General features: G+C 41.8%; 1 long non-coding RNA gene across 1 annotated transcript; it reads left to right on the top strand.

Annotated features, from left to right (window-relative positions):
* The first annotated feature begins 4,517 nt into the window (after nt 1-4,517).
* Nucleotides 4,518-23,208, top strand: LOC110127897 (uncharacterized). Its single transcript, XR_002310973.2, has 4 exons — nt 4,518-4,620; nt 20,474-20,659; nt 22,284-22,475; nt 22,735-23,208. It is a non-coding gene; the product is annotated as an uncharacterized lncRNA (long non-coding RNA).
* Nucleotides 23,209-23,493: the final 285 nt, after the last annotated feature.

The following is a 23,493-nucleotide window of genomic DNA, read 5'->3' on the forward strand; positions in this document are numbered from 1 at the left end:
GATCTGAATGCGTTCAGTTCAGTTCAGTCACGCAGTCCTGTCTGACTCTTTGTGACCCCATGAACCACAGCACGCCAGGTTTCCCTGTCCACCACCAACTCCCTGAGTCCACCCAAACCCATGTCCATTGTGTCGGTGATGCCATCCAACCATCTCATCCTCTGCCGTCCCCTTCTCCTCCTGCCTTCAATCTTTCCCAGCATCAGGGTCTTTTCAAATGAGTCAGCTCTCCGTATCAGGTGGCCAAAGTATTGGAGTTTCACCTTCAGCATCAGTCCTTCCAATGAACACCCAGGACTGATCTCCTTTAGGATGCATTAACACGGTTTATCTACAGAATTGTATCCTTCTTTAAAATGGAATTCTGCTTGAACACAAGGACAGTGTCTTCACTGTCCTTCCTTATAGCCTCTTCCTCGACCTTTTGACCCCAGTCACTGCTGTGACAGCTCAGTGAAGTTGTGACCCACTGGGTCCTTGCCTCAGCTGCCCCACACAATTCTTGCTTTCTGACCTGGGGCTTCCCTGAGGCTGTTGTTTGCAGAGGCCAAGTTACCATTCTGCCCCATGCACACACTGGAAGTGGGAGTGAACTAAAACCCCTTGGGGCAATGATGGGAGTTGGAGGATAAATAATCCCCACATCCCATACTATTCAGGGAGACATCGGGGTCTCATTCTACTAGGCACTTCAAAGCGTCTTAGGGCTATGGAACTAGAGTTGCCCATTCAAGTGCCTGGTTCAGTGAAGTGGTTTTGGATCAGCTCAGCTTTCCCTCTTTCCCTGTTTAAATCTGCCCAGTCCTCTACTCCTGTTCCTTGGAATCACATCCCAAGGTAGATGATCTTGTCTCAGGCTCTGCTTTTGGGGAGAACCTAAAGTAAGACAGAGCCCTCATTTAAAACCAGCTTCACTATGTTACATTTTTCTCCATTGAGAGATGTTTGGAAACTATTTGCAGGTCTCAAAAAGTAACCCCTAAATAAGGATGGTACAGAATACAAGTAAATAGGATAGCATCCACTACATAATAATGTTACAATGAATGAAATGTTTTGTGAATTAGGCATTTTTATTCCCTCAGTCAGGAGATGGACTCAGACAATTGCTCAGTTTTATAAAAATAATTCTCCATAATTTTACAGCTGTGTCTTAGGTAGTAACTGAGTAGTGATGTTTTGATCATTGCTTTGTAGATGGTGAGGCCCTGACACAGCAGCTTTCACTGAGCAAGTGGTGAGGCCCTAGAAGACTCATGTCTTTCCCATAAAAGGTCAGTGCAGGGAGCCTGGGTGTGAAATCCTAGACATATACCAGTGGGCCAGATGGCTTGCTCTGATGTGCGTGACTCTGTGTGTGTGTGCATACATGTATGCATGTGTATTTGTTTCTTTTTTAAAATACAAAAATGGGTTCCAATCTAATGATCTTAAATATTACAATCCTCAGATTACGTATAAAAAAATTACATGTTTTGAAAATGAAAAGTATTGGGCAGTGAAATTGGCATCTAGACCCCTGCGCATTCCAAAGGTTTAAATCACAGAATTTTAGAATCTTCTACAGCTAGGGAAAAAAAAAGTCACTCCGGGCAGATGGTTAGTAACAGAAGCCAGGCTAGAACCTAGGCCTGGGGAGCCGCCTTCGCGTGGTCCTTATGTTACACCACACTGCCTTCTCTGGATGACCCTTCCTTTAAACCGGAGGTTGGCAGACTTTTTCTGTGAAGGTCCGGATGGTAAGTGATTTGGGTCTTGCAGGCCTATGTTGCTGTTGCAGCTGCTCACTCTTTATGGAGAGCAGCCGTGGAGGATCCCGCCGTGAGTGAGCAAGGCTGGGTTCCTGTGCAGCTTTGCTTACAAGCCCCAGTGGGAGGCCTGCTTTGGCCCCTGTTTTACACCATTGGTGTCATGGTAGTTTCTGCCTGATGGTCACCAAAAGGCTACTGCGTCCTAGAGAATTAAAGCCACCCCCCAGCCTGTTGGTGAGCTGGGCGGTTGCATCAGCGCCCACACACGACTGGGCTTCCTTCCAGGTCAGGGTATGGTCAGACTCTGAGCCAGCGGCTGAGAGAGTGAGCCTGGCACTCCCAGCACTCTGGTTTCCAGAAGGAATCACAAATCCCCTTCCTGTGCAGATAAAGGAACAATTGTACCACGGGAGAACTTACTGGAAAGTAACGCGGGGTCACCAGGAAGGAAAAGAAATTCGCTGCTTGGTCACAGTCCTTCGTCTGGGCTGGGAGTCACTCGGACTTGGATGCTTGTCTGACTTTGGCAGGCCTCCAGGGCGCTGCCCTCATGGGATGAAACTCTGTGCTTGCATGATTTCTGTGCGGCTTCCTTTGGCTGCTCCAGTGACCCCGTCCTCTTCACAGTCAGGTATATAACTCCCCACACTGTTTCACCCCATCTCCTACGCTTATCGTCTGCCAGTGCTAAGCTTTTCTGCCTATTCATCAAAATCTCCAATAGACAAAGATTGTCTCCTCTCAGCTTTATCTTCCACAAAACTTGACAGCTTGACTTGTGAGTCCCAGGTCTGAGGACCTACAGGACAAATGTCTTTCCACAGAAGGTCGATGAAAGAAGCATGGATTAAACCCTATGCCTCTGTCAGTGAACTGGATGCAGTTCGTGTGCATTAATATGTGTGCATGTGTGTGTGTGTGTCCACATGTGTGCCTGTGTGTACATATGTGTGTGTACATGAATTTGACCTTTCAGTCAGGAGCTCAGCTTCCCTTTGGGTCTCTGAGCAGGAAAGATCCTTTGGAAGCTTTGGTACTCTCGGCTGGACTCGTGAGTGGGTGTTCCCCAGCAATCGTTCTCAAGTCTTTACTCCTTCTCCCGGTTTTCACCCTGTGAATCCATATAGTGGTCTTCTAGGCGGGATGATGTTTCTGATGGATTTAATCATCTCATCCTGAACAGAGTACATGTATGTATCACTTGTTTTGATGATCAGCTGGTCAGAACTGCCGCTGGGCGTAGGCTCCTAATGAATGTCTAAAGCCCTGGGCCTGAAATGACTTAGGAAAACAATGGGCATTATTAGTAGTTCTCCAAGTAGCACTCTGGCCCTGGGGAGAGGGCTGCTGATAGTTCTGTGAGAGGAAGCAGAAATGAAGAGGAAGGAAGAAAGGAAGGAATAATTCATAAACAGCCAATTCCTTCAGCACCTGGCTATGGTTCCTACTGCTGTGAGAAGAATACCAATGGCTTCAATATTCCATTGTTTGTTTCTGGGAAGCATTTGCTTACTGTGCCGAGCAGCCTGGATCTCAGGCTGGCCACAGGGCAGAAAATGTGGTCGATGTGAAAGGAGAACTCCAGCCAAAATGCTTTAAATCACATTAATTTTTCCTTTATAACCCACTTTGACATTCTTCTTACTAAATCTCTGGTTGATTTTTAGTTACACTCCCTTCCTCTGAAGAATGGCATATTCTTAAAGGTACAAGTTCTACTGTTCTCCTCACATTATTGCTATTCTGTTAGTTTCTTTAATGGCCTCCTTTGTTTTGGTGAAATCTTTTTCATCCTTAGTAACAAATGCTGAGGAATGATTAATGAATACAAATGAAATACAGCTCACAAAACAGAAGCGAGAAAAGGCGGGGGAAGAGATTCGACACTGGGAGGATGACTGTGAAATGGCTTATCACCACAAGGTGGCGCTATTAAAACACCTCATTTTAAAGTCCTAAGAAGGTTGCAAATAAAGAAGGAAAACACAAAATTAAAGAGACTTTCACATAGAAAATACTTAGTATCAAAGGAGCGAAGTGTGTATGTGATGCATATTTGTGTGTATTTATGTGTGTATTAAAGCTGTAATTATTTGAGGAGGAGTAAATGTTATGGGGAGCAGGGATAGAATTGTGTTTGTTTTTTTGAGGGATGTGTTTCACAGCTGAACTCTTGTAATTCAAATATTAAATATTTTTATTAGATATTCAATACATTTAATTCCAATCAGATCTTTCCTGGAAACTTCTGAAGTGTGGCCTTGTAAACACCAGAATGATGGGTTACGCTTACCGTTCTTTAATCCGTTTTCATTCTACACAGACAGCTTGCACACCAAAGGCATTTATTTGAAAACAACTAGTGCCCCATTAGGGGAAACATGAAGCCTGCAGGGTTTCAAATGTTCTTGACTGCTTTGGGAACTTGGCGTGTGGAAAGTTGGTAAATGAATACTCGGAGAATAATTCTTCACTTTAAAACATGTTGTCTGTTATGTGACTCCCTTGGTGCCAGTACAATTGTCATTAAAAGTGAACGCTTTTGTGTTTGCGTGTTCTGTGTATGCATGGAGTATCCATTTACTGATGGAGAGGAGATAAAAAGCTGATGTTTTTCAAGTTTGTACATTGAAGGTGGGGTATTGATTTAATGGTAAAGATAATCTTTCTTGAAGAAAGGCAGGAATGGCCAGTGATGTAATGTAAGTAAGTAGAAGCACCCAGAACTTTACACTGATGCTCCTTTATTTTGTCTCCATAGCAACCCTCTGAATCAGATGATGTTAATATCTTCATTCTCAAAGAGAGGCTCTAAGAAGTTAAATAACCTGTCAACAGTCACAAAGCAACTGTGTGGCAGAATCAAGAGGTAAGCCCAGAAATTATTCATGGGAGAACAGTGCAAGGATGTGAAAGGGAAAAAGGGTCTGCATTGTCTTGCAATTTGTATTTAAATAAAACCTGGGAAAATAACGAAGTCTCTCTGAAAGGAACAGACCTGTTCTGTCCTAATGTCTGCTTCCCATACAAGCAGATGAGGGATGTATATATCGTAATATGTACACATTACATATCATAACACACACACATTTTTTTCTGATTCTTTTACATAAATTTCCATCAACTTCTATGTCAGCATAACTATAATGTTTTCCACCATTCACAAAGCAGGAAGCCTGGAAAAACTGAATTTTTGCTATAACTGGGGAAAATAGTATAAGTTGATCATGGAAATTGTAGCTGTGGTGTCTCCCAGAAAACTCATACTACAGAGGCATTGACCTAACTGGAAATTCAGTTCATCATATAGAAATCAACTGGTTCCTGCTTAGGGAAAATATGTTAATAAGCACATATAACTCCAAGGACAGTGATACATGCTACATGCTCATCATGCTGGTGGAATGTTAGCCTGTAGAAATATTAAAAAAAAACTTTTATTATTTTGAAGTGTATGGGAGAACTGTATATCAATTATTAGACTTTATGATTGAACTGTAGGGTAGTAATGTATAGCTTTATTTTGCAGAGGTGCCTCTGGGTCCATCCGGGAAGTTGTATGGAGGGAAATGTTATGTGTGAAGGTGCTGATGATGTGTGTAGAGGGAATGTAGTGGGAGATACGGGTTTTAGTCATTCACTTCAGTTTATTCTGAAGCAGCTGGGCTCTTTCTGACATATACAGTGCTTTTGTACATGTGGAATGTTCGATTTTGATGTCAAGTCCCATAATATATTAAGGATCTAAGAGATTTATTTAAGACAGTTTTTCATGCAGTCATACTTAAAATATTCAGATATCAAAATATCAAAAATGCTTTTTTAAAGATGAGAAAATATCCCCTGTGTCCTATGGCCATCAATATTGGATGTGATGTAATATTTGAGAAGTAAAGTCACTGTAGGTTTTAAAGAGATGCATCGCAAAGGAATCAAGTTCTTAATTTTATATATAGAAAAAGGAAAGAATCTCACTCTGTGAAGACAAGTCTCAAACCAGCTGGAGGCTAATTATCACAGAAGTAAGAGCACCTAAGAAGCCTTTTGATGGAAGCAGAAGACCTGGGTTTATGTTGAATTTTTTGTTGTGTCCTCTGGTGGTCTGAAGCATTGACAGGGGTGCCATATATTTCATTGTTTCTTTGCTCATTTGTTCACAAGTATGTATTATGAAGGGATCTCAAATGCCCACTGTAGGGATGCAAATCAGAAGACTCAGATCAGCTGCCAGCTGCCAGTCTTCTTTGTTTATGAGAAAGGTGTGCTGTTTACATTCTAGCCGATTAGTTGTATTTTCAGGATAACATCTTTGGTAAAAGGGCCACCTGCTTGTTGTTGCTATTGCACTGTTGCCATTTGCCTGTTTTGCTAATGATTTGCTGCAGTTGAAACATGGTGTGACTTGGTCTGCTTCCCAGCTCCTGAGACCACAGCAAACACAGACAGGTACCTGCTTGACTCTCCAAGGCTGCAGACATTCCTTGGCGTGTGTTGTGCAGCACACGCTGAACTTCCTGGGTCATCCCACATCCAGCCACTGGGCCCTCACCTGGAGGGCTGCAGGGAATCTTGGGAAAACTTTGTCGATTTGGGCTCAAGGTCAAGCGATCTGTTTTAGACTTCAGGAAACTTAGCTTAAGGAATATTGAAAGGGCTCGTAAAGGAGGTGTGGAGGGTTGGCTTGCCGTTGGTTTGTTAATGCGACTTCAGAAGCATACCTTGTTTTGCTATTTAATCACTTAATCAATTATTTTCAACATGATATTTCCTTTTTCTTAAAAAAAGAGGTTTGTCCCTGACAGTAAAGCATCGGCAAGAATGTAGTCTTCAGTGAATTCCTGGAATATGCCTTTTGCTTTTCTTTTATTATGATGTCCCATCTCTCCTTAGTATGGAGAAACAACAGAGGTGAAAGGGAAATCTGGGACAAATGCATTCAGCATCAGAAGTCAAACTGAGATATTTGGATTCCAAGTTCAGTACACTGTTTTAGCATTATGCATAGTCAACTAAGTATTTAATAGCTAATCAATGAGGACCTGAGATTGTGGCTTCATTTTTTAAAATTAATTAATATATTTTAATTGGAGGATAATTACTTGACAATATTGTGGTGGTTTTTGCCATACATAGACATGAATCAGCCACGGGTGCACATGTGTTCCCCGCATCCTGAACCCTCCCCCACCTCCCTCCCCACTGCATCCCTCCAGATTGGCCCAGAGCACCGGCTTTGAGTGAGTGACCTGCTTCATGCATCGAACTTGCACTGGTCATCTATTTTACATATGGTATATACATGTTTCAGTGTTATTCTCTCAAATCATCCTACCCTCACCTTCTCCCACATAGTCCAAAAGTCTGTTTTTTACATCTGTGTCTCTTTTGCTATCTTGCATATAGGGTCGTTGTTACCATCTTTCTAAATTCCATATATATGCATTAATATACTACTGTATTGGTGTTTCTCTTTCTGACTTACTCCACTCTGTATAATAGGCTCTAGTCTCATCTACATCATTAGAACTGACTCAAATGTGTTTTTTTTATAGCTGAGTAATATTCCTTTGTGTATATGTACCACAGCTTCCTTATCCATTCATCTGCCAGTTGACATCTAGGTTGTTTCCATGTCCTAGCTGATGTAAACAGTGCTGCAATGAGCACTGGGATACCTGTGTCTCTTTCAATTCTGGTTTCCTCAGTATGTATGCCTAACTGTGGGATTACTGGGTCATATGGCAGTTCTGGCTTCATTTTTGAGATTCACATACACTAAAAACTAGGGAGCAACACCTGAGGGCACATTTATCACTAGCTTACTTATGCACAACCTCATTCCATAAAGGGAATGAAGTCTTCTGCAACAAAGACATGTACAATAAATAATGGCAAAAAGTAAACTGGAGGAGCTGGAAGATCTAGATGGGGACAAAAGACTGATGCAGACTTAACCAAAGGACTTCAGGTGTGTTATGTGAGGGCTCATAGGTTGCTACAGTTTGTTTTCCTCTGTGGCAGCAAGCCAAGCTGAATTCAAGTGTGAAGGGACCACAGACAGAAAAGAAGAAGCTTTCCCTGATAAAAACATCCTCTCTGAGTGCATAGAATATTCATCACCACTCAATTCACTGCACCCTAGAAAGTGAAACAATTTAATAGAGTTAATTTCCCTGTGTAAGAAACCAGCGTTTATTGTTAGAGGATGGGGCATGAAGCTGGCAACTTTGCTGGTGAAAGGAGGTCGGGTTGGGAGGTTAGCGCCCTGAGGCTGAGACCAGAGTGGGTAATGCAAGGATCCTGGCCCTGGGAGGGTGACAGCAGTGTGCGAATGGGGAGCTCTGATGACAACTGTGACCTACACCACAGTTTGTTTTGGTTTTTTCCTAGTACTGGTCCTAGTGTAATAAATTACAAAATAAAAGGAGGCAAAGGATTGCTTGGTAGAGAAATATGTACACTTAGTCCTAAGGAAAGAAAGAAAGCTGGCAAGGGACACCCTCTTTCTACAGAGTAATTTGTTGGACTTTAGTTGTAACAGGGTCATTCTAATAAAGCCAAACCAAGACATGTGGAAGCGAAGAATTTAGGTTAGCCTGATTTTATTTCACAGTCTTTTGCAAACTTTCATGGGTCATGTTGTGATGCAAGGCATTTATGTCTGCAGATGACCTTAGGTGCCCTCTCTGGCTGGCCTTGGCAGTGATCCAGCTGGCCCCTGGGGGCTCCCCTTGCCAGGGAGATGGGCTGTAGTTCTGAGCGCAGCTTCTTACCTAAGCATAGCCTTTCTCCTGAGTGGGGTGGCCTGCAGTCCTGCATGGATCTCAGATCTCTGGATGCTGGGTGCTGTCTTGCCCCGACAATTCTAGTAGACAGCTGGCATCTAAAGCCACCCTGCCTAGCACCAGGATTCTGTCTGCTCCTCCTATAGCAGTGTCGCCTTCTGAGGCAGAGAGGAAAGGGGCTCGGGTTCCTTGACTGGGACGTAAGCCGCAATTGCTTGTCTAGTAGGATACCCTGGCCCCCCCTCCACGGAGACAGAGGGTGACCCCACCTCCTCTAATGCTGTGAGCCTAACTGTGCAAGCCTCCACTTCCCTCAACAAACCCCTCTCTTTAACTTATATTCTGTGACATTGCCCTTCCTTCTAAGGTCCTTACAGACAGATCGCCATCCATGAGATCCATGTTTAGGACAGTTGTTATGAAGGTAACGAGTGATAGTCCTTATATCCTAGGTTTAAGTCATGACTGAGAGGTCCTTCCAAAAACTTACAGTAAAATGACATCGACTTCATGATTGAAAATCCTCTTGAGTGCAGGGTGAGCTCTCAGCCTGAAGCTAATTGGCTCTTCTTAGGCATCGTTACAGCCTTACCCGGTAAAATGCTTCCTCTATTTAAATTCTAATCTCAACCCTGTTAATGTGCTGCTCTCTGTAGGTAAGTACTAAGCAGGCCATTAAATGAAGTGTTTATGATCAGATTTCATACTAACTCCTGAATGAAAGATGCTGAACACTATGGGTGGTCTCGTCAATGCAGTCACCAGCACTAATGATCATTTATCCATCTCAGACTGGGCTCTCTGCTCCACTGGCTGTGTGCTGAGTAGATCCTAGTGTTGGTAACAAATATGGGTTCTAATGTCGTGGAAACAGCAAAGTCTTATACAAATGGAAAGCCATCACTCAATTATTTTTCTTTTTATTGTTGTTACTGTTGTTAGAATATTAGTTAATTCAATTCTGTCCTCTGAATTGAACTTTAACTAGGATTAGATTTTATGACAGTGAAAGACATTGCTTATGAATGGGGGAAAATAAGGATTGAATAGGTTTTTCGCAAGTCTTTCTTTTAAGCTTTGTGCCTGAATATAGCAGAACCTGTTGTTTTTGTTTTCATTTTTATTAGCATGGTTTATTGTGTAGATTCAAATAGGTCATGAGTCCATAACGTCCTGTAAACAGAACATCTGCTTAAAATCAAAGGCTCAATTATGTGTTTAGCTCACTTATAGATATTGAGCACTGTCTGTCTACCATTTTTAGTATTAATGAAGGATTTTATTAAGCTTTAGACAAAAATATTAAGTAAGATATAACAGTGCTAGTTAAGTTGAAGAGCCATACAAAGACAGAATAATTCTAATAATAGACTGAGGATTATACATTATAGGAAGATTTGCTCTTTTTAGTTTTTTTTTACCCCCAGCTGCAAAGAATTTTATTGATCATTGATTATAGTCTTAGGTTCAAGACATGTGTGGTTCAATATTTTTAAATAAGATGAACATCCAGGAACCCACTGCCCATTCCCTGAACAAGGACATAACTGAAAATAACATTTGCTCATATAGTTACTCTTTATAGTAAAGTAGCCTGTATTGCCTTTATTGGTTGCTTTCATTATATTATCACACTTATAATGTTCTTTAGCTAAGCAACACTTGCAGATATATTTTAGAACTATATTGGCTATTCAGTTTTATACCCACAGACTATGTAAACTGCATGTAATAGAAGATTAAGTTAGTACAACCAATACTGTATACTTTTGATCTGTCAAATGTTATCATGCTTCTCTGGGGGTCCTCTATTTTCAGTCGCAACCTCAACTTCATATTTAATGAGAGAATTGTACTACTAGCAGGTGTCAACATCCCATGTTCCTCGGCTTCCTAACAGTTTAGTTCCCATCTTTAGTTGATTCATTTGTTCATCCATTCACTTATTTGGAGATCATTTCTCGAGAGCTGAGAAGTGAGCTTGCCTCTGGGGTTTCAGACGCCAAGTTGGGGAGACAGAGTTGCAAAGAGATCACTATAACAGGAAGTGATGCTTCTGACAGAAGCTCTGTTTGGTCAAGAGGGCGAGGGCTGTGCTGTCTGTCCTGGAAGGGCTAGGGAAGGCCCAGGCAGCTCATTTTTCACATGGAGAGGTTTTTTGGATGAAGAGAAGTGGAGGTTTACGCAACAGTGAATGAAGTTACTCTAATGGAGAACAGGAGGGAGACTTGAGACGACTTTTTAGGCACCTCTTGTTTCTCTGAAAGCCTGCAGGTCTTGTCTAGTTGTTTACACCTGCTCATAGCCAGAGAAAGAAAAAGTATGAAATTGTGCTGAGACCCCATCCCGTGGCTAGGGTTTATTCTATAGGACACTACTGGAGTTACATTTTGTGGGCAAACGTAAAGATATACTTCCAGCTGTCTCAGAATGTGCAATGGGCAGATAGAAAGAGCAGCAAGCATATAATTATGAGAAGTCTTTGTGGTTCTAACATCTTTACTAATCGCACAGATAGAAAGTGTAGTGTAATGTCAGTAATATTACAATGCTAGCCCAGAAGTCATTGCCCTTCTATCTTTTACACACCACTCAATTCTGTGTCTTTTCTACAATGGAAATACAAATTTTGGAACTCCCCCAGAATCAAACAGAATACTGTGTCTCTTGAGGTTTCTCCTACATCTGCTTGTTAGAGATAATGGGGGGAGAGACCAGTGAATAAAGATTAGAAAAGTATCGTTTGGGTGTGCAGTCTACATAATGATGTCGTAGCAACAATCCTTTGTTTCTTACAGTAATCAGGTCAAAGGCTTATCATAATATGATTCTATAGCCAGACCAGACAGCAGATTTCTGTGGACCTGAGTCTCTCAATTAGATTTCTGTGGCTTTGCCACAGGAAGCCATCAGAGTTTAAAGATTTAATTTTTCTCAATGGTGTGTCCTGAAGAAAAATGATCATTATACAGTTTTCTGAACTGCCTCTCTGTCTTGTAATATTTTATTTTCTCTGCTTTCTCCTGCCGTTGTCATTATGGTTCTTCATTATTACAATCGTGATGAATGGGGAGATGTTTTCTTTGTTCTCACTTTCTAGAATTATCTTCTGGTTAGCAGAGTCTGCCCTGAGTGCCAGAGAGCCATAGCTCATCTGGACTGGCCTGAAATCTGTGAAGAGCCCTCTGTGGTGGTTACCCAGGTTGGGGTCACAAATTACACTTCTTCTTCCCCCTCAGAAACTTTAGTCCTAAAGCCATCCCATCTCATGGTAAAGAAAACTATTCAGAAGTTTTATTTAAACTTTCTCTTAGCAGATGGGCTGCTCTCATGGAATATACTGAAAATTGTTTTCAGATTTCCACCAGACCACCAGTACTTAGTGGGTGAAGGTAAGATGTAGCAAGGCAGTGAGGGATGAGGAGCGGGGCACGTCGGACCGACACTCTAAAGAGTTTAAGGTTTCTTTTCATGCTGAAGTTTTATATTCTCAGGAGTATTAGAGTCATGTTGTCTTATTTGACTTCTTTCAACTCCATGGTGGCCTCAGAAGGTGGAGATTTTGATATCCTGTACTTGCCAATCCTTACCTTCAGGATTTGTGCCCTGGGAACAGACCATGATTTATAACTGATGCCTGTAGAAAGAGGCAGGGAGACCTGGAAACCCAAGAACTAGGGTTCCCTTTCTGTATCCTCCTTTGATTTTCAAAGTGAATGGGATTAGTTTTTTTAATTCATTTCACTTATATCAGTTTTCGTTTAATAAAAGGATGGCGACTCATGTTTACCTCTTACACCTTCTGGGACAAGGTGGGAAAAGGTGAAGAGAGTCCCTGTTCATCACCCCACACATGGTGGGGGTGAGTATCCCTTCCCTTCCCTCTAAAGACACATATTCACCGAACAAAAGCACTGAAAATCTTTTTTGAGTTATAATTGAATTAATAAAGGCTTTAGCAAGTTTTACTGAGTTTCTTACAAATTCTCATTTACTCCTCGTTACAACCCTACAACGTGGATAATGTTTTTGTCATGTTTTACAGAAAAGAACACAGAGGCACAGAAAAGCTAAGTGATTTGCCTGAGGTTTCACAGCTAGTAAGGTGTGGAAAATTATTCAAAGTCTCAGAATATTGCTTTCTCTAGGGTCTTTGGGGTCTCTGTTGCACGTGGAACAGGGACTCAGACTCAGCAGTACGCTCCACAGTGCATGTTTTGAGTCCTTGAGCTTCACGTGAAGTCTGGTCTGGTACTGGCTGGCCCTTCTCTTGGGAAAACATATGTTTCCAAATATCTGCTTGAACAACACATCCCCAAAACAACAAAAACCAAAATGCAAAACAACAGGCTCATACAATCTATTTGTAATAGCAGATGATGTGTAATTTTGGTCCATCACTTTCCAGGTAGTATTTCAGGTAGTGAGCCCTAATCCTAAGTAGGGTCCTCATGATTCGGAAGGTGCCAGAAACTGAGATTATTGGCATTTTTGCTGACCCTTTCTAAGTTAGAAAACTTGTAACCATGGGCGTAATCCCTCAAAATATAAATAAAAGAGAAACAAAATGAAGTGACTTCTCAATTGTAAACTCCAAAGGAAAGTATAGAAAAATCAATGATGGTGTTTTGATAGTCAAGGTCAAAGAATTCATTTCTTTTTTCAGAATGAACCACTTTTGCTGTGTCAGATTTTATAGCCTTGTATAATTTCTGTACTCCCTTGATGTTGGAGGCACTTGGAAACATAGTGAACTTACTCTAGGAAATCATAATCACCACTTTATTTGAATTTTGGATCCTCCATTGGGGATTATGTTTAACGCTCCTTTTATAATTCCAGCATACTGTGTGACATCTTACTAATGAAATGAGTATTTTCCCCTAATGTGGCATTAAGATTAGAGACCCAAACTATGTTGATTTGTAGCAAATTAAAGTTTTTCTTGACTTGTTCAATTGTCCTTGCCTTTAACTCCATGTTCCAATTTAGGGCAGGGAATAATTTTCTGAACAGTCTATTCCTTCTGAATCTCAGAAAGCTAGTTGGAACAAAGACCCATCCCAGATGGTAGCATTCGCTTTCTTTCTTTCTTTCTTTTTTTTACCCAGTTTTAAAGTCTTGTTTAATATTGAGGCTCTCTGAGCACTAAATTCCATAGCTCCCCAGCTGTAACATAGATAAAGATACTAGTTGGTGAGTGGAAGTAGCTCAGGAATGGGCAAAGAACTAACATATCTTGAGTTTTGTGTACCAGAAATTGTGCTAGTGCTTTATACATTTTTTCGTTTACTTCTCAAACCAAACATGTGCGGCAGTAACTAATCACTCCATTTTTATGACTAAAGAAAGCAATATTCTAAGACTTTGAGTATTTTTTCCCAGGGGCTCAGATTAGCTAAGGACTGAGACTGAGAATCAAACATAGGTCTATCTGATTATAAAATGCATGTTGCTTGCACCAAACTGTTCACCATGATTCACACGGCCTTAGGTTGTTCATTTATTCATTCATTTCACACATTTTAACTGAGCACCTGCTCTGTGCCAGGTATTCATCTAGACCTTAGAGATGCAGTAGTGGTTAAGATAGGAATAATGACTCTTTTGGAACTTTGCCTTCAAGGTGGGAATGTGGGGAGACATATCGAAGGGAGAAGATACACACTACACAAATAAGTCAATATTTCATGGTGAATTGTTTTAGAAAAACAAAACAGGGGGATGTGATAGGAGAGTGATGGAGTCTACTTTAAATTGAATGGTCAGGGAGGACCTTGTTGAACGTGACACTTAATGTGAGCTTCAGATGGTCAGCAGGAATGGCCATCTAGAAGAAGAGATCTCAGGCAGAGGAAGAGCTTGCAGAAAGGCGCTGAGGAGATGGTGACGTGGGAAGCTGAAAGAAGGCAAGGGTGGTGGAGACTGCTGAGAAAGGAGAACAGGTGGGAAATGTGGTTGGGAAGGGATGTGGGGCCCAAATCCCATAGACCTTGTGGGCCCCAGTAAGGTACTTAGATTAAAGATGCCTGGGCCGGAGTGGGGTGGGAGGAGTGAGTTTAAGCAGGGATGTGATAAGATTTGTTCATTTGTGAAATACAAAGAATGAATTAAAACAGGAACTGTGGAGGGCCAGTGACAAAATTATAATAACAATAGCCCAGGCGAAGTTTGCTGGCACCTTGACCAGTGGTGGTGGAGATGGGAAGAAGTGGACTGTTCAGGGATGCATCCTGGAGACAGAGTCTTTGGAACTAGCTGATGCCTTTATATACCAAGTTGAGTTACAAATAAAATAGGTGGCTTAAAGAAAAATTCAGGTATCATTATCACATACAATTGTATTATTTTCAGAAGTACAACATGATGATTTGAAATGATCGCCACAGTAAGTCTAGTTAATATCCATCTCCACCACACATAGTGACAAATGTCTTGTTTCTTGTGATAAGAACTTTTAAGATCTACTTTTAGTAAATTTCAAATATACAGTACAGTATTATTAACTACAGTCACCACACTGTACATTATATCCCCCCAACTTGTTTATTTTGTAACTATAAGTTTGTATTTTTACCACCTTCACTGAAATGAAGGACTTTTAAATGATACTTAGTGTTTTTTGGCATCAACTTTACCCTTAAAAGAATGAGAATGGCTTGGAGTTCAGTTGTATAAGTCTAAGTTTCATGATAGCCAATTGTTAAATGTAATTGGGAGAAGATTCCATTCATATAATAGGATACATTATAATATATGAAGAAAATAAATGCATTATTAAGAAAACTTGAATTAAATAGACATGTTTTGCTTGTTCCAGGAAGGAACAGTTTAATCAAATTGTAAGGCTTCAGTTCTTTCCAATTATTCTAATGATACAACACAGTTATAACCACAATCCCCCATTTTTCTGAAACTGAAGGGATACCTTTTAAATGCATGTGAATGAATAAACAGTTGGTAATAATGAAGGGAAAATTGTCCTCTGAGACATTGATGTGGCTTATAAAGCTGTAATGACTAGAACAGATAATAATGGCCTAGGAATCAGAAGGAAAAAATCTATGGAGTAGAACAATAATTCTAGAAATAAATATATAAAGTTTTGGTATAAAATAAAAAAATATAAATGAGGTATGATTTTATAGATCATTTAGTAAATGGTGTTTAGACATTTGGTTTAAAAATTATAAGAAATAAGCTATATTTTATACCAAGAAATGCTAGATATTAAACATTTAAATGTGAAAAAATCCTTTGGAAGTACAATAACGAAATTTAAGTTTTTTAAATAATCTTGAAGGAGGGGGAGGTTCTTTGTAAGGATGATGTCAATGACAGAAACCAAAAAAGAAAAGAAAAATTGTGAACTTTTTTTTATTAAAAAACTAAAAAATTAATAACAAATGAAAAAATTGGGAAAATATATTTGACACATTATTTTGGCAAGTGATTACTATCTAGTGAGCTGGGAAGTAAAAATTAGCTATTCACATAAGTATAGAATTCACAAAAGGACTAATACAAATACCAAAAAAGAAGAGTGTTCGATCGGCAGAACTAATAAAGGAAGAGCAACTAAACCATCAATGAGATCTTATTATTTCCCTTTTTAAATTGGCAAAGATGATAAAATATCCAATGCTGGTAATGGTGGGGGATGAGAATGATTTAGTATATTTTTGACAGGAATGAAAGTTCACGTATTTCCCAAGGCAATTTGGCGATATGTAAAAACTATATCTTGTTTCTAAGAATTTATCTCAGAAATCTAAAGATGTATGAAGAAGTCATCTATTAGATTATTTATCACAGCATTCTGTATAAGAACCAAAATGTCCAAAAGGAAGATTGATTACATACATTATGGTGTAGGGATAACAATGGAAAACAGTTATTAAATATGATAGGGTAGAAGTGTATTTATTGACATAAAAAGACCTCCACAGTATGTTTCAAATGAAAATACAAAGCTTTTACAGCAGTATGTTAAGTATGATCTTTCTTATTTTTTTTTTTTAATTGGGGGTATATGTACAAAGTTTGTAAAAGAGGTTTTATCAAGTTGTTTCTGAGTGTGGTGAAAATTGTTTTTGCTCTCCTTTTTACATATCTAATTGAAAAACATTTCCATCATGAAAGTATTTTAAAGCATTGTAGCCAGATCATGTTCTCTGAGTTCAATTGAACCTGTGTGTATCCGCAGTGTCCATTGATACTGGTTAGCTAATTAAATCTCAGGTTTCCTCTTATAAAATGTACATCATAATAGTACCAAGCTGAAAGATGGTTGTGTTAAAGTAATGCATTGAAAAGTTCATACCATATTTTTGTCAGAGTGAGTGTACTTTATTTTTTACAGTTGGTATTTTATCAATAATGAAAACTGCTCTTTCAAAATAGAAAGGATTGATTCTACAATTCAATGAGAATTGAAAAAAATAAGCTTCAGCTCCTCTTCTTGGAGGGTCAAAACCAGTAAATTTTGTTTCCTATTTTTCACCTGTCCCTGACACGGTTTCTGGATTGCGCAAGGCGGGTTGCCACCAGCCAGGGCAAGGCAGTCAGCACTCCTTGCCAAGATTGTAAAACCACCTGGACATTACTGTTTCTGGGTGCGATCTCTGAGAGGTCCACGTGCTCTTCAATTTCAGTTGGTCAGCTGTGAAAGTACTTGATTTTGGAGGAGAAAAATAGACTAAGAATAGCACATGAAAACACCACTAAGTAGTCTTAATGTCTCCCTAAATGATGGACAAACAAGATAGAGTGTATTCAAGCCACAGAGAGAGCCTTGAAAAGTTTGGTTTGGTGCAAAGAGTTTGTGGTACAAACAGTGCAGGTAATTCCTTCTGAAACATGCTAGGAAGAGGGCGGGTGCCAGTCTGTGGATTATTTATCATGAGAGGAAAGGTGTCTTCGTTCAGACCTGTGGTCATGGCATGCATGCTTCAAGAAATAATATTTTCCACAGTGGAGCCTTTTTTGGCTTTTGTTCGGCTTCACATTACAGTTACATGGGGCTTCAGATGCGGAGGGAGGTTCAGTTATGCCTCCGGTGAGTGTCTGTTGTGCTTTTGATTCCTCACTCTCCTTTTCTCCTCTTGCTCAGCTTCTTCTTTCTCCTTATCTGTGAAACACATTCATCCACTCTTATCAGTTTTTCGTTGAGGAATGGGTAGATATCCCAGTTGTAAGGAGTGCTTCATCCATGCTCATTAAATATTTTTGGTATATTTAAACATATTCGTCCATCTGAAGACTGTAGGCAGTAGAATGGTAGTGAGTTACAGGCTCTCTTTGCCTAGTTAAGGAATATCACCAGCATTTTAAAAGGGACTTTCCATCTAGTCCTTTATGCTGGAAGTTAAGAAAGTGGATAAATCCCTGGAACTGGCCAGTATAGTTTTTTTTTTTTTCCATTAGGCATTCATTTGAGTCACAAAAGAAGAGCTGGATTCAATAAGATATATGCAGGCTGACAAGTGGCTTATTTAACTTAATATGGAAAAATATAAAATAATGGGAACTAGGTCAAAAATGGCAAAAAGGATTAAGGCTTAAATAGAGACAGGCTTCCAGACAGTGGAGGGAAGAGGATCTGGCAGTAATAGTGTCTATAAAGGCTGGCCCATCATCTTCACGTCTGGCAGTAATTAGGAGGCCAAAGGAACACTGCATGAATCTGCTGAGGACAGGATGGAAAGGAGAAAGGGTTGTTGGGCTCTGTGGAGCTGGATGACTTTCCAGAGGAAGAGAAGAGCTTGCTGGAGACAGTGCCCCAAGGTTGGAGGAAACAGCAGGGGCGCCTCCTCTTTGGCTTTTTGTGGGTGGTCAGTTGCTCGACACAGGAGAGAAGACAGAGTAGTGGGTGGAGCGAGTGGTGAGCGGTGCATGAGGTTTCCTCCAGGACCTGTTGGGATTCAGACATCCCCATCCGTGATTCTCTAGTATGCCTTCTGTGGGCCTCATGGCCCACCTCTCACTGCTGATTTCCACCCGTCTCCTTAAAACTAGACTCCAACGAGTCAGCTATTTAGTAGGGTCTTTCTTAGTTACGACACCTCCAGCTTCCTTAACATCTTGCTACCAAATCTTTCTCCCCACCATCCTCCTGCCTCCCAGGGATGCCAAACACACACAGACATGACAGCCTTCTGGACTTCAGCACTGAGTTCTCCGGGACTTGCCAGTCTGTTCCGTTATTTAACCAGGACACATACCAGCTGGGTTTAAGAGTGCAGCTGGATGCCTTTCAAGGCTCATCTGAGCCTCAGCTGCGGTGTATTTTTTTTGTGTGTTTGTCTACATTAGGGATGCCAGTTCATGCTGGGAAGCTGAGCAGGGATCCTTTTTCTTGAATTTACTCTGCAGAACACCATGTGCAAGGTGGTGTCCAATCATCACTCTAAGACAGTTAGGATTGCTACCAACAACAGGGGAATGAACTGTGCAAGAAGAACCATAGGCTCAAATAGACACCAGAGCTCTGAAACTGGAATTAAAATGTGGCTCTCTTCTCCAGATTGAGACAAACACACTGTCCTAGGAAGAGGGGGAAAGGCACGGTCCACATGGGGTCTTTGTTGAATCAACCCTCAGCAGAGGTGTGGTGAGGACCTGAGGCCTCTAGGGACATGAGAAGAGCTATCAAACAGCTGAGCTTAGCAAGATCCATACTAAGGGAGGGAAACGAACTCTTGTGGGTCACCTGAGATGCCTGTAGTGTATGCTACCAGGAAGAACTTAGCATTGGTCTACATGTATCTTATTTTTAGGACAATCAAGTTTACATGGACAGTGTGGTCTCATGACTTCGCATGACTGATACCTAATTGTAGAACAGTGGATATTGTAATTTGGATATTTCTTTCATGTTTGTCTTTAGGATACTTCCTAGCAATCAAAATATATTTACATAAGCTTAATCATCCCTTAGAAAACTAAAGTGAATTCACTTAGTCAGAAATAAGCTTTGCTTTGGGCATGGAGAAGTATAGCCTTCAACAAAAGAGATATAAATTCTTGCCCTCAATGCTCATGCAGTCTTGTGGAGTAATCAGGGAAAACACAAAATAAGGTATTCCATATGGGGAATGGGTATAGTCAAAGCTATGGTTTTTCCAGTAGTCATGTATGTGAGAGTTGGACCATAAAGAAAGCTGAGTGCTGAAGAATTGATGCTTTTGAACTGTGGTGTTGGAGAAGACTCTTGAGAGTCCCTTGGACTGCAAGGAGATCCAACCAGTCCATCCTAAAGGAGATCAGTCCTGGGTGTTCATTGGAAGGACTGATGCTGAAGCTGAAACTCTAATACTTTGGCCACCTGATGCAAAGAACTGACTCATTAGAAAAGACCCTGATGCTGAGAAAGATTGAAGGCATGAGGAGAAGGGGACAACAGAGGATGAGATGGTTGGATGGCATCACCAGCTCAACAGACATGAATTTGAGTAAACTCCAGGAGTTGGTGATGGACAGGGAAGCCTGGCTTGCTACAGTCCATGGGGTTGCAAAGAGGCAGGCATGACTGAGCAACTGAACTGAACTGGATATAAGGTATGATAGATGGTGATAAGTGTTATGTAAAAATAAGACAAGAAGGACATGGGTAATATTAGGGAAAGGACTGAATTTGATGTCTTGAAATATCCAGACATCTAGCAAAAAGCAAACATAATTTTGGATATCTGGGTGATTATTGTCTGTTACCTTTTAGAGACTCCATTTATATGAATAATATCCTTAGGTTTGTATAGTACAGTATAATTTTCAAAATATTTTCATGTCCACAGACTGACCCTTTGCCAATTTCACATAGATAAACAATTTGCTCTGATCAGGCACAGATTTGAAGTGTATTAAATTTGAACTTTACAATACATTTAGGTAACTTAGTGGGGAAATGCCCTTTTCCATCTTTTGAATGTCTTGCAGTGAACTACATCTATCAATCCTTCATGAAACAGAAGAGTGAGACATCTCTCGAGTGGCCTGGCGGACTCTTGAGAAGGCCTGGAATGAGGCGAGTCCTCGGGGGAGCGTATTAGTGGTCTGTCACACTGCCTTGGCTATTTGTGGTGATCGTCCCGCCAGTCCTCCTCCGTCATGTACGGGGAGCATGTAAGTGGCTGAGAACCCTCGCAGACCATCCCTGTCAGTTATGGAGGGACACTCCATGACCACTGTCACGCCGAGGCCCCAGCATCTCCTCTCCTACTTGGTATTCAGCCCTCCTTGTGGGTCCTGCCTTCACATCAGTGTCATTTGGTCTGAATGAAGTTCATCCGCCTTTGACTGCCCCTTCTAAGCTGGCTTCTCCTCTTGAGCCTTAAGTCTTAGTGGATTCCTTAGATCTCCTTCCCATCCCCCAACATACTTAGAAATCTGCCCTTTCTTCCTGTCCTTTTTTCCAATCGCCTCTGGGCCAGTTCAGGACTTTTAAACTGAACAAATATCTAAGTAATGGCAGTGGTCCTCTCTCTGATCACTTCCATTTCCATTTCAACTTTCTCCTCCTTTTCAGCCTCTCTTTGTGAGCACCAACTTCATGCTCTAACAAGACCAATCTGAAAATTCCTTACAGGTCCTGGTCTCCATGCACTTGGCTCCTCTCCCCTCCCACCAGCCTCCAGTGAGAAAAACCAGTCCCCCTTCTCTTGCCCTTTCTAAATCTGACTCATCCATCAAGCTATTGCTCAAATGCAGCCTCTTCAAAGATAGGGTTACCAGATAAAATACAGGATGCCCAGTTCAATATGCATTTCGGGTGAATGAATATTTGTTTACTATAAGTATTTTGCAAATGTTGCATAGGAACTTACAAAAAAAAAAAAAATCATTGCTTACCTAAAAGTCAAATTTCACTGGGCATCCTGTATTTTAATTTGCTGATTATGGCAACTCTACTCCAAGAAGTCTTCTCTGGCCACTCTGACTTCTGTACTTCCCAGAGCTCTGTGTTTGTGGAAAAGGCTTATAGCATTCATTCACAACCTTGAATCTTTTTACCAGAGGGCAGAGCATAAGTAGTAAGTTAAAAACTAGCAGTGTTTATATTCTGCATTTCAGTGACAACTGAAAACCTACTATGTGCCAGAAAATGTGGGAGGCAATGTGGATGGAAAGATAAAAACAGTGCTGTCCTCAAAGGTGCCTGATACAGCAACAGTCCCGCCCGCACATGTACAAGGCAGCATTTGGTGACCCCTGTGCTTGCTAACCCTGGGGAAGGAAATGGCAACCTTCCCTTGTGGCTCAGCTGGTAAAGAATCTGTCTACAATGCGGGAGACCTGGGTTCAAGCCCTGGGTCAGGAAGATCCCCTGGAGAAGGGAAAGGCTACCCACTCTGGTATTCTGGCCTGGAGAAGCCCATGGACTCTATAGTCCATGGGGTGGCAAAGAGTCGGACAGGACTGCTAAGGGCTGACTTCCTGGTGGAAGCCAGGTCTGGAAGGATGATGATTGGAAGGTGGGTTGGGGGATGTGAGCATGGGGGAGAGGCAGGAGGAAGGTCTTTCTGGGCAGAGAGAGAAAGATGTGCAGAGGCCCAGGTGAGGGAGAGATGTGGTTATGGCCAGGGAGTTGGAAGAACTTCATTGCTCAGGGGGAGTGTGTTGTGTGAGATGACACATGCTGTGTCTGGAGGCCTTGGTTGGTAAACATTTCTGAGCGCACCGCTGAAGATGAGGTTCTGATCGTGGACAAAAGCCAGGTCATGATGATGTTCTGTGTCATGCTTCGCAGGCTGAGCTTTATCCTGAAAGCTGTGGAAGACTGCTGAACCATTTACAGGAGTGACACATTCAGATTTCCCTTCAGACCGAGAACTCCGAGCGCAGACTCGGGGGATCAGATCGGCAGCAGCGAGGCTGATTCAGAAGTGGCGGCCATGATTCAGGCTAGAGATGCAGCGGGTGATGGACACGTGCAGAAGAGGTGAAGGCATAAATCAGCAGGACCTGTGGCCACATCTGACATGAGCTGAGGGGCAGTAACGACCGTTTCTGGCATGGGCAGCCTGGGGAAGGCAGAGGCTTCCAGTTAGGTAGAGGGGACAGGAAGTTAAGCAGGTTTGGGGTGGGGGTGGGGGTTATGAAGTGATCCATCAGAGTGTGTTTGATCTCACATTTGGCCTTTTATTCCATTCGGTTGTATTTTGTAACTTGTCTTTTCATGTGCTCTGTTCTCTCCCCAGGTGGACTCTGATCTTTCTGAGGTCCTGGACCTTATTACCCCACCTGGGTGAGCCCGTGTGCCTTTAACTCAGGACCACTCGCGGTGCGTTCACCTCCCACACAGGCCACGTGGCGCCCCGCGCCGCGCCCCCCAGCAGCTGCAGCCAGCGTGTCTGCTCCGTTGAGCGTGGCAGGGTCTTTGCGCTGGGACACAAGTTCACCAGGGATGTGTTTCTCCTCAGAGGGAAGCTAAACGCCCGAGCTGACCTTGCCCCTTTTGGGAGGGAGGACTCTGTCTCCCAGTGGCCGCAGAGGCTTTGGGTCAGTGGGGTGATAACCCGGTGCTGGGAGACCCTGCTGTCTCCTTGCAGAACCCCATAAATCCTTCCCAAGGGATCCTCCCTCAGGATCAAGAGGGCCCTCCGCATTCCTGCAACCAATGAAGGCAACATGGACAGGGATTTCTGAGAAAAATAAATGTGGCGTGAGCATGATCCCTGGGTGTTACTATGCCGCAGAGGAGTCTTTTTTTTTTTTTCCTTCTCCTCCACTGAATGGAGTTCTTTGCTCTCCAGTTAACTCATGCTCTGGACTCGGTCCAAGTACATTTTGTTTCTTGATTTCCAGCCAGGCTTCTCTCCGTTCTGGTGCATTCTCCACTTTGCTCCTGTCCTTCCCTGGTCCCGTTCTTTCTTTTTATCAGCATTTCAACTTTTCCGCGTGACTGAACCCATACAGAGGCAAACCCCACCGGCTTAGGTGGGGCTTCCGCCCAGAGT

Source organism: Odocoileus virginianus, chromosome 14 (genome assembly GCF_023699985.2).
Source record: "Odocoileus virginianus isolate 20LAN1187 ecotype Illinois chromosome 14, Ovbor_1.2, whole genome shotgun sequence".
NCBI lineage: Eukaryota > Metazoa > Chordata > Mammalia > Artiodactyla > Cervidae > Odocoileus > Odocoileus virginianus.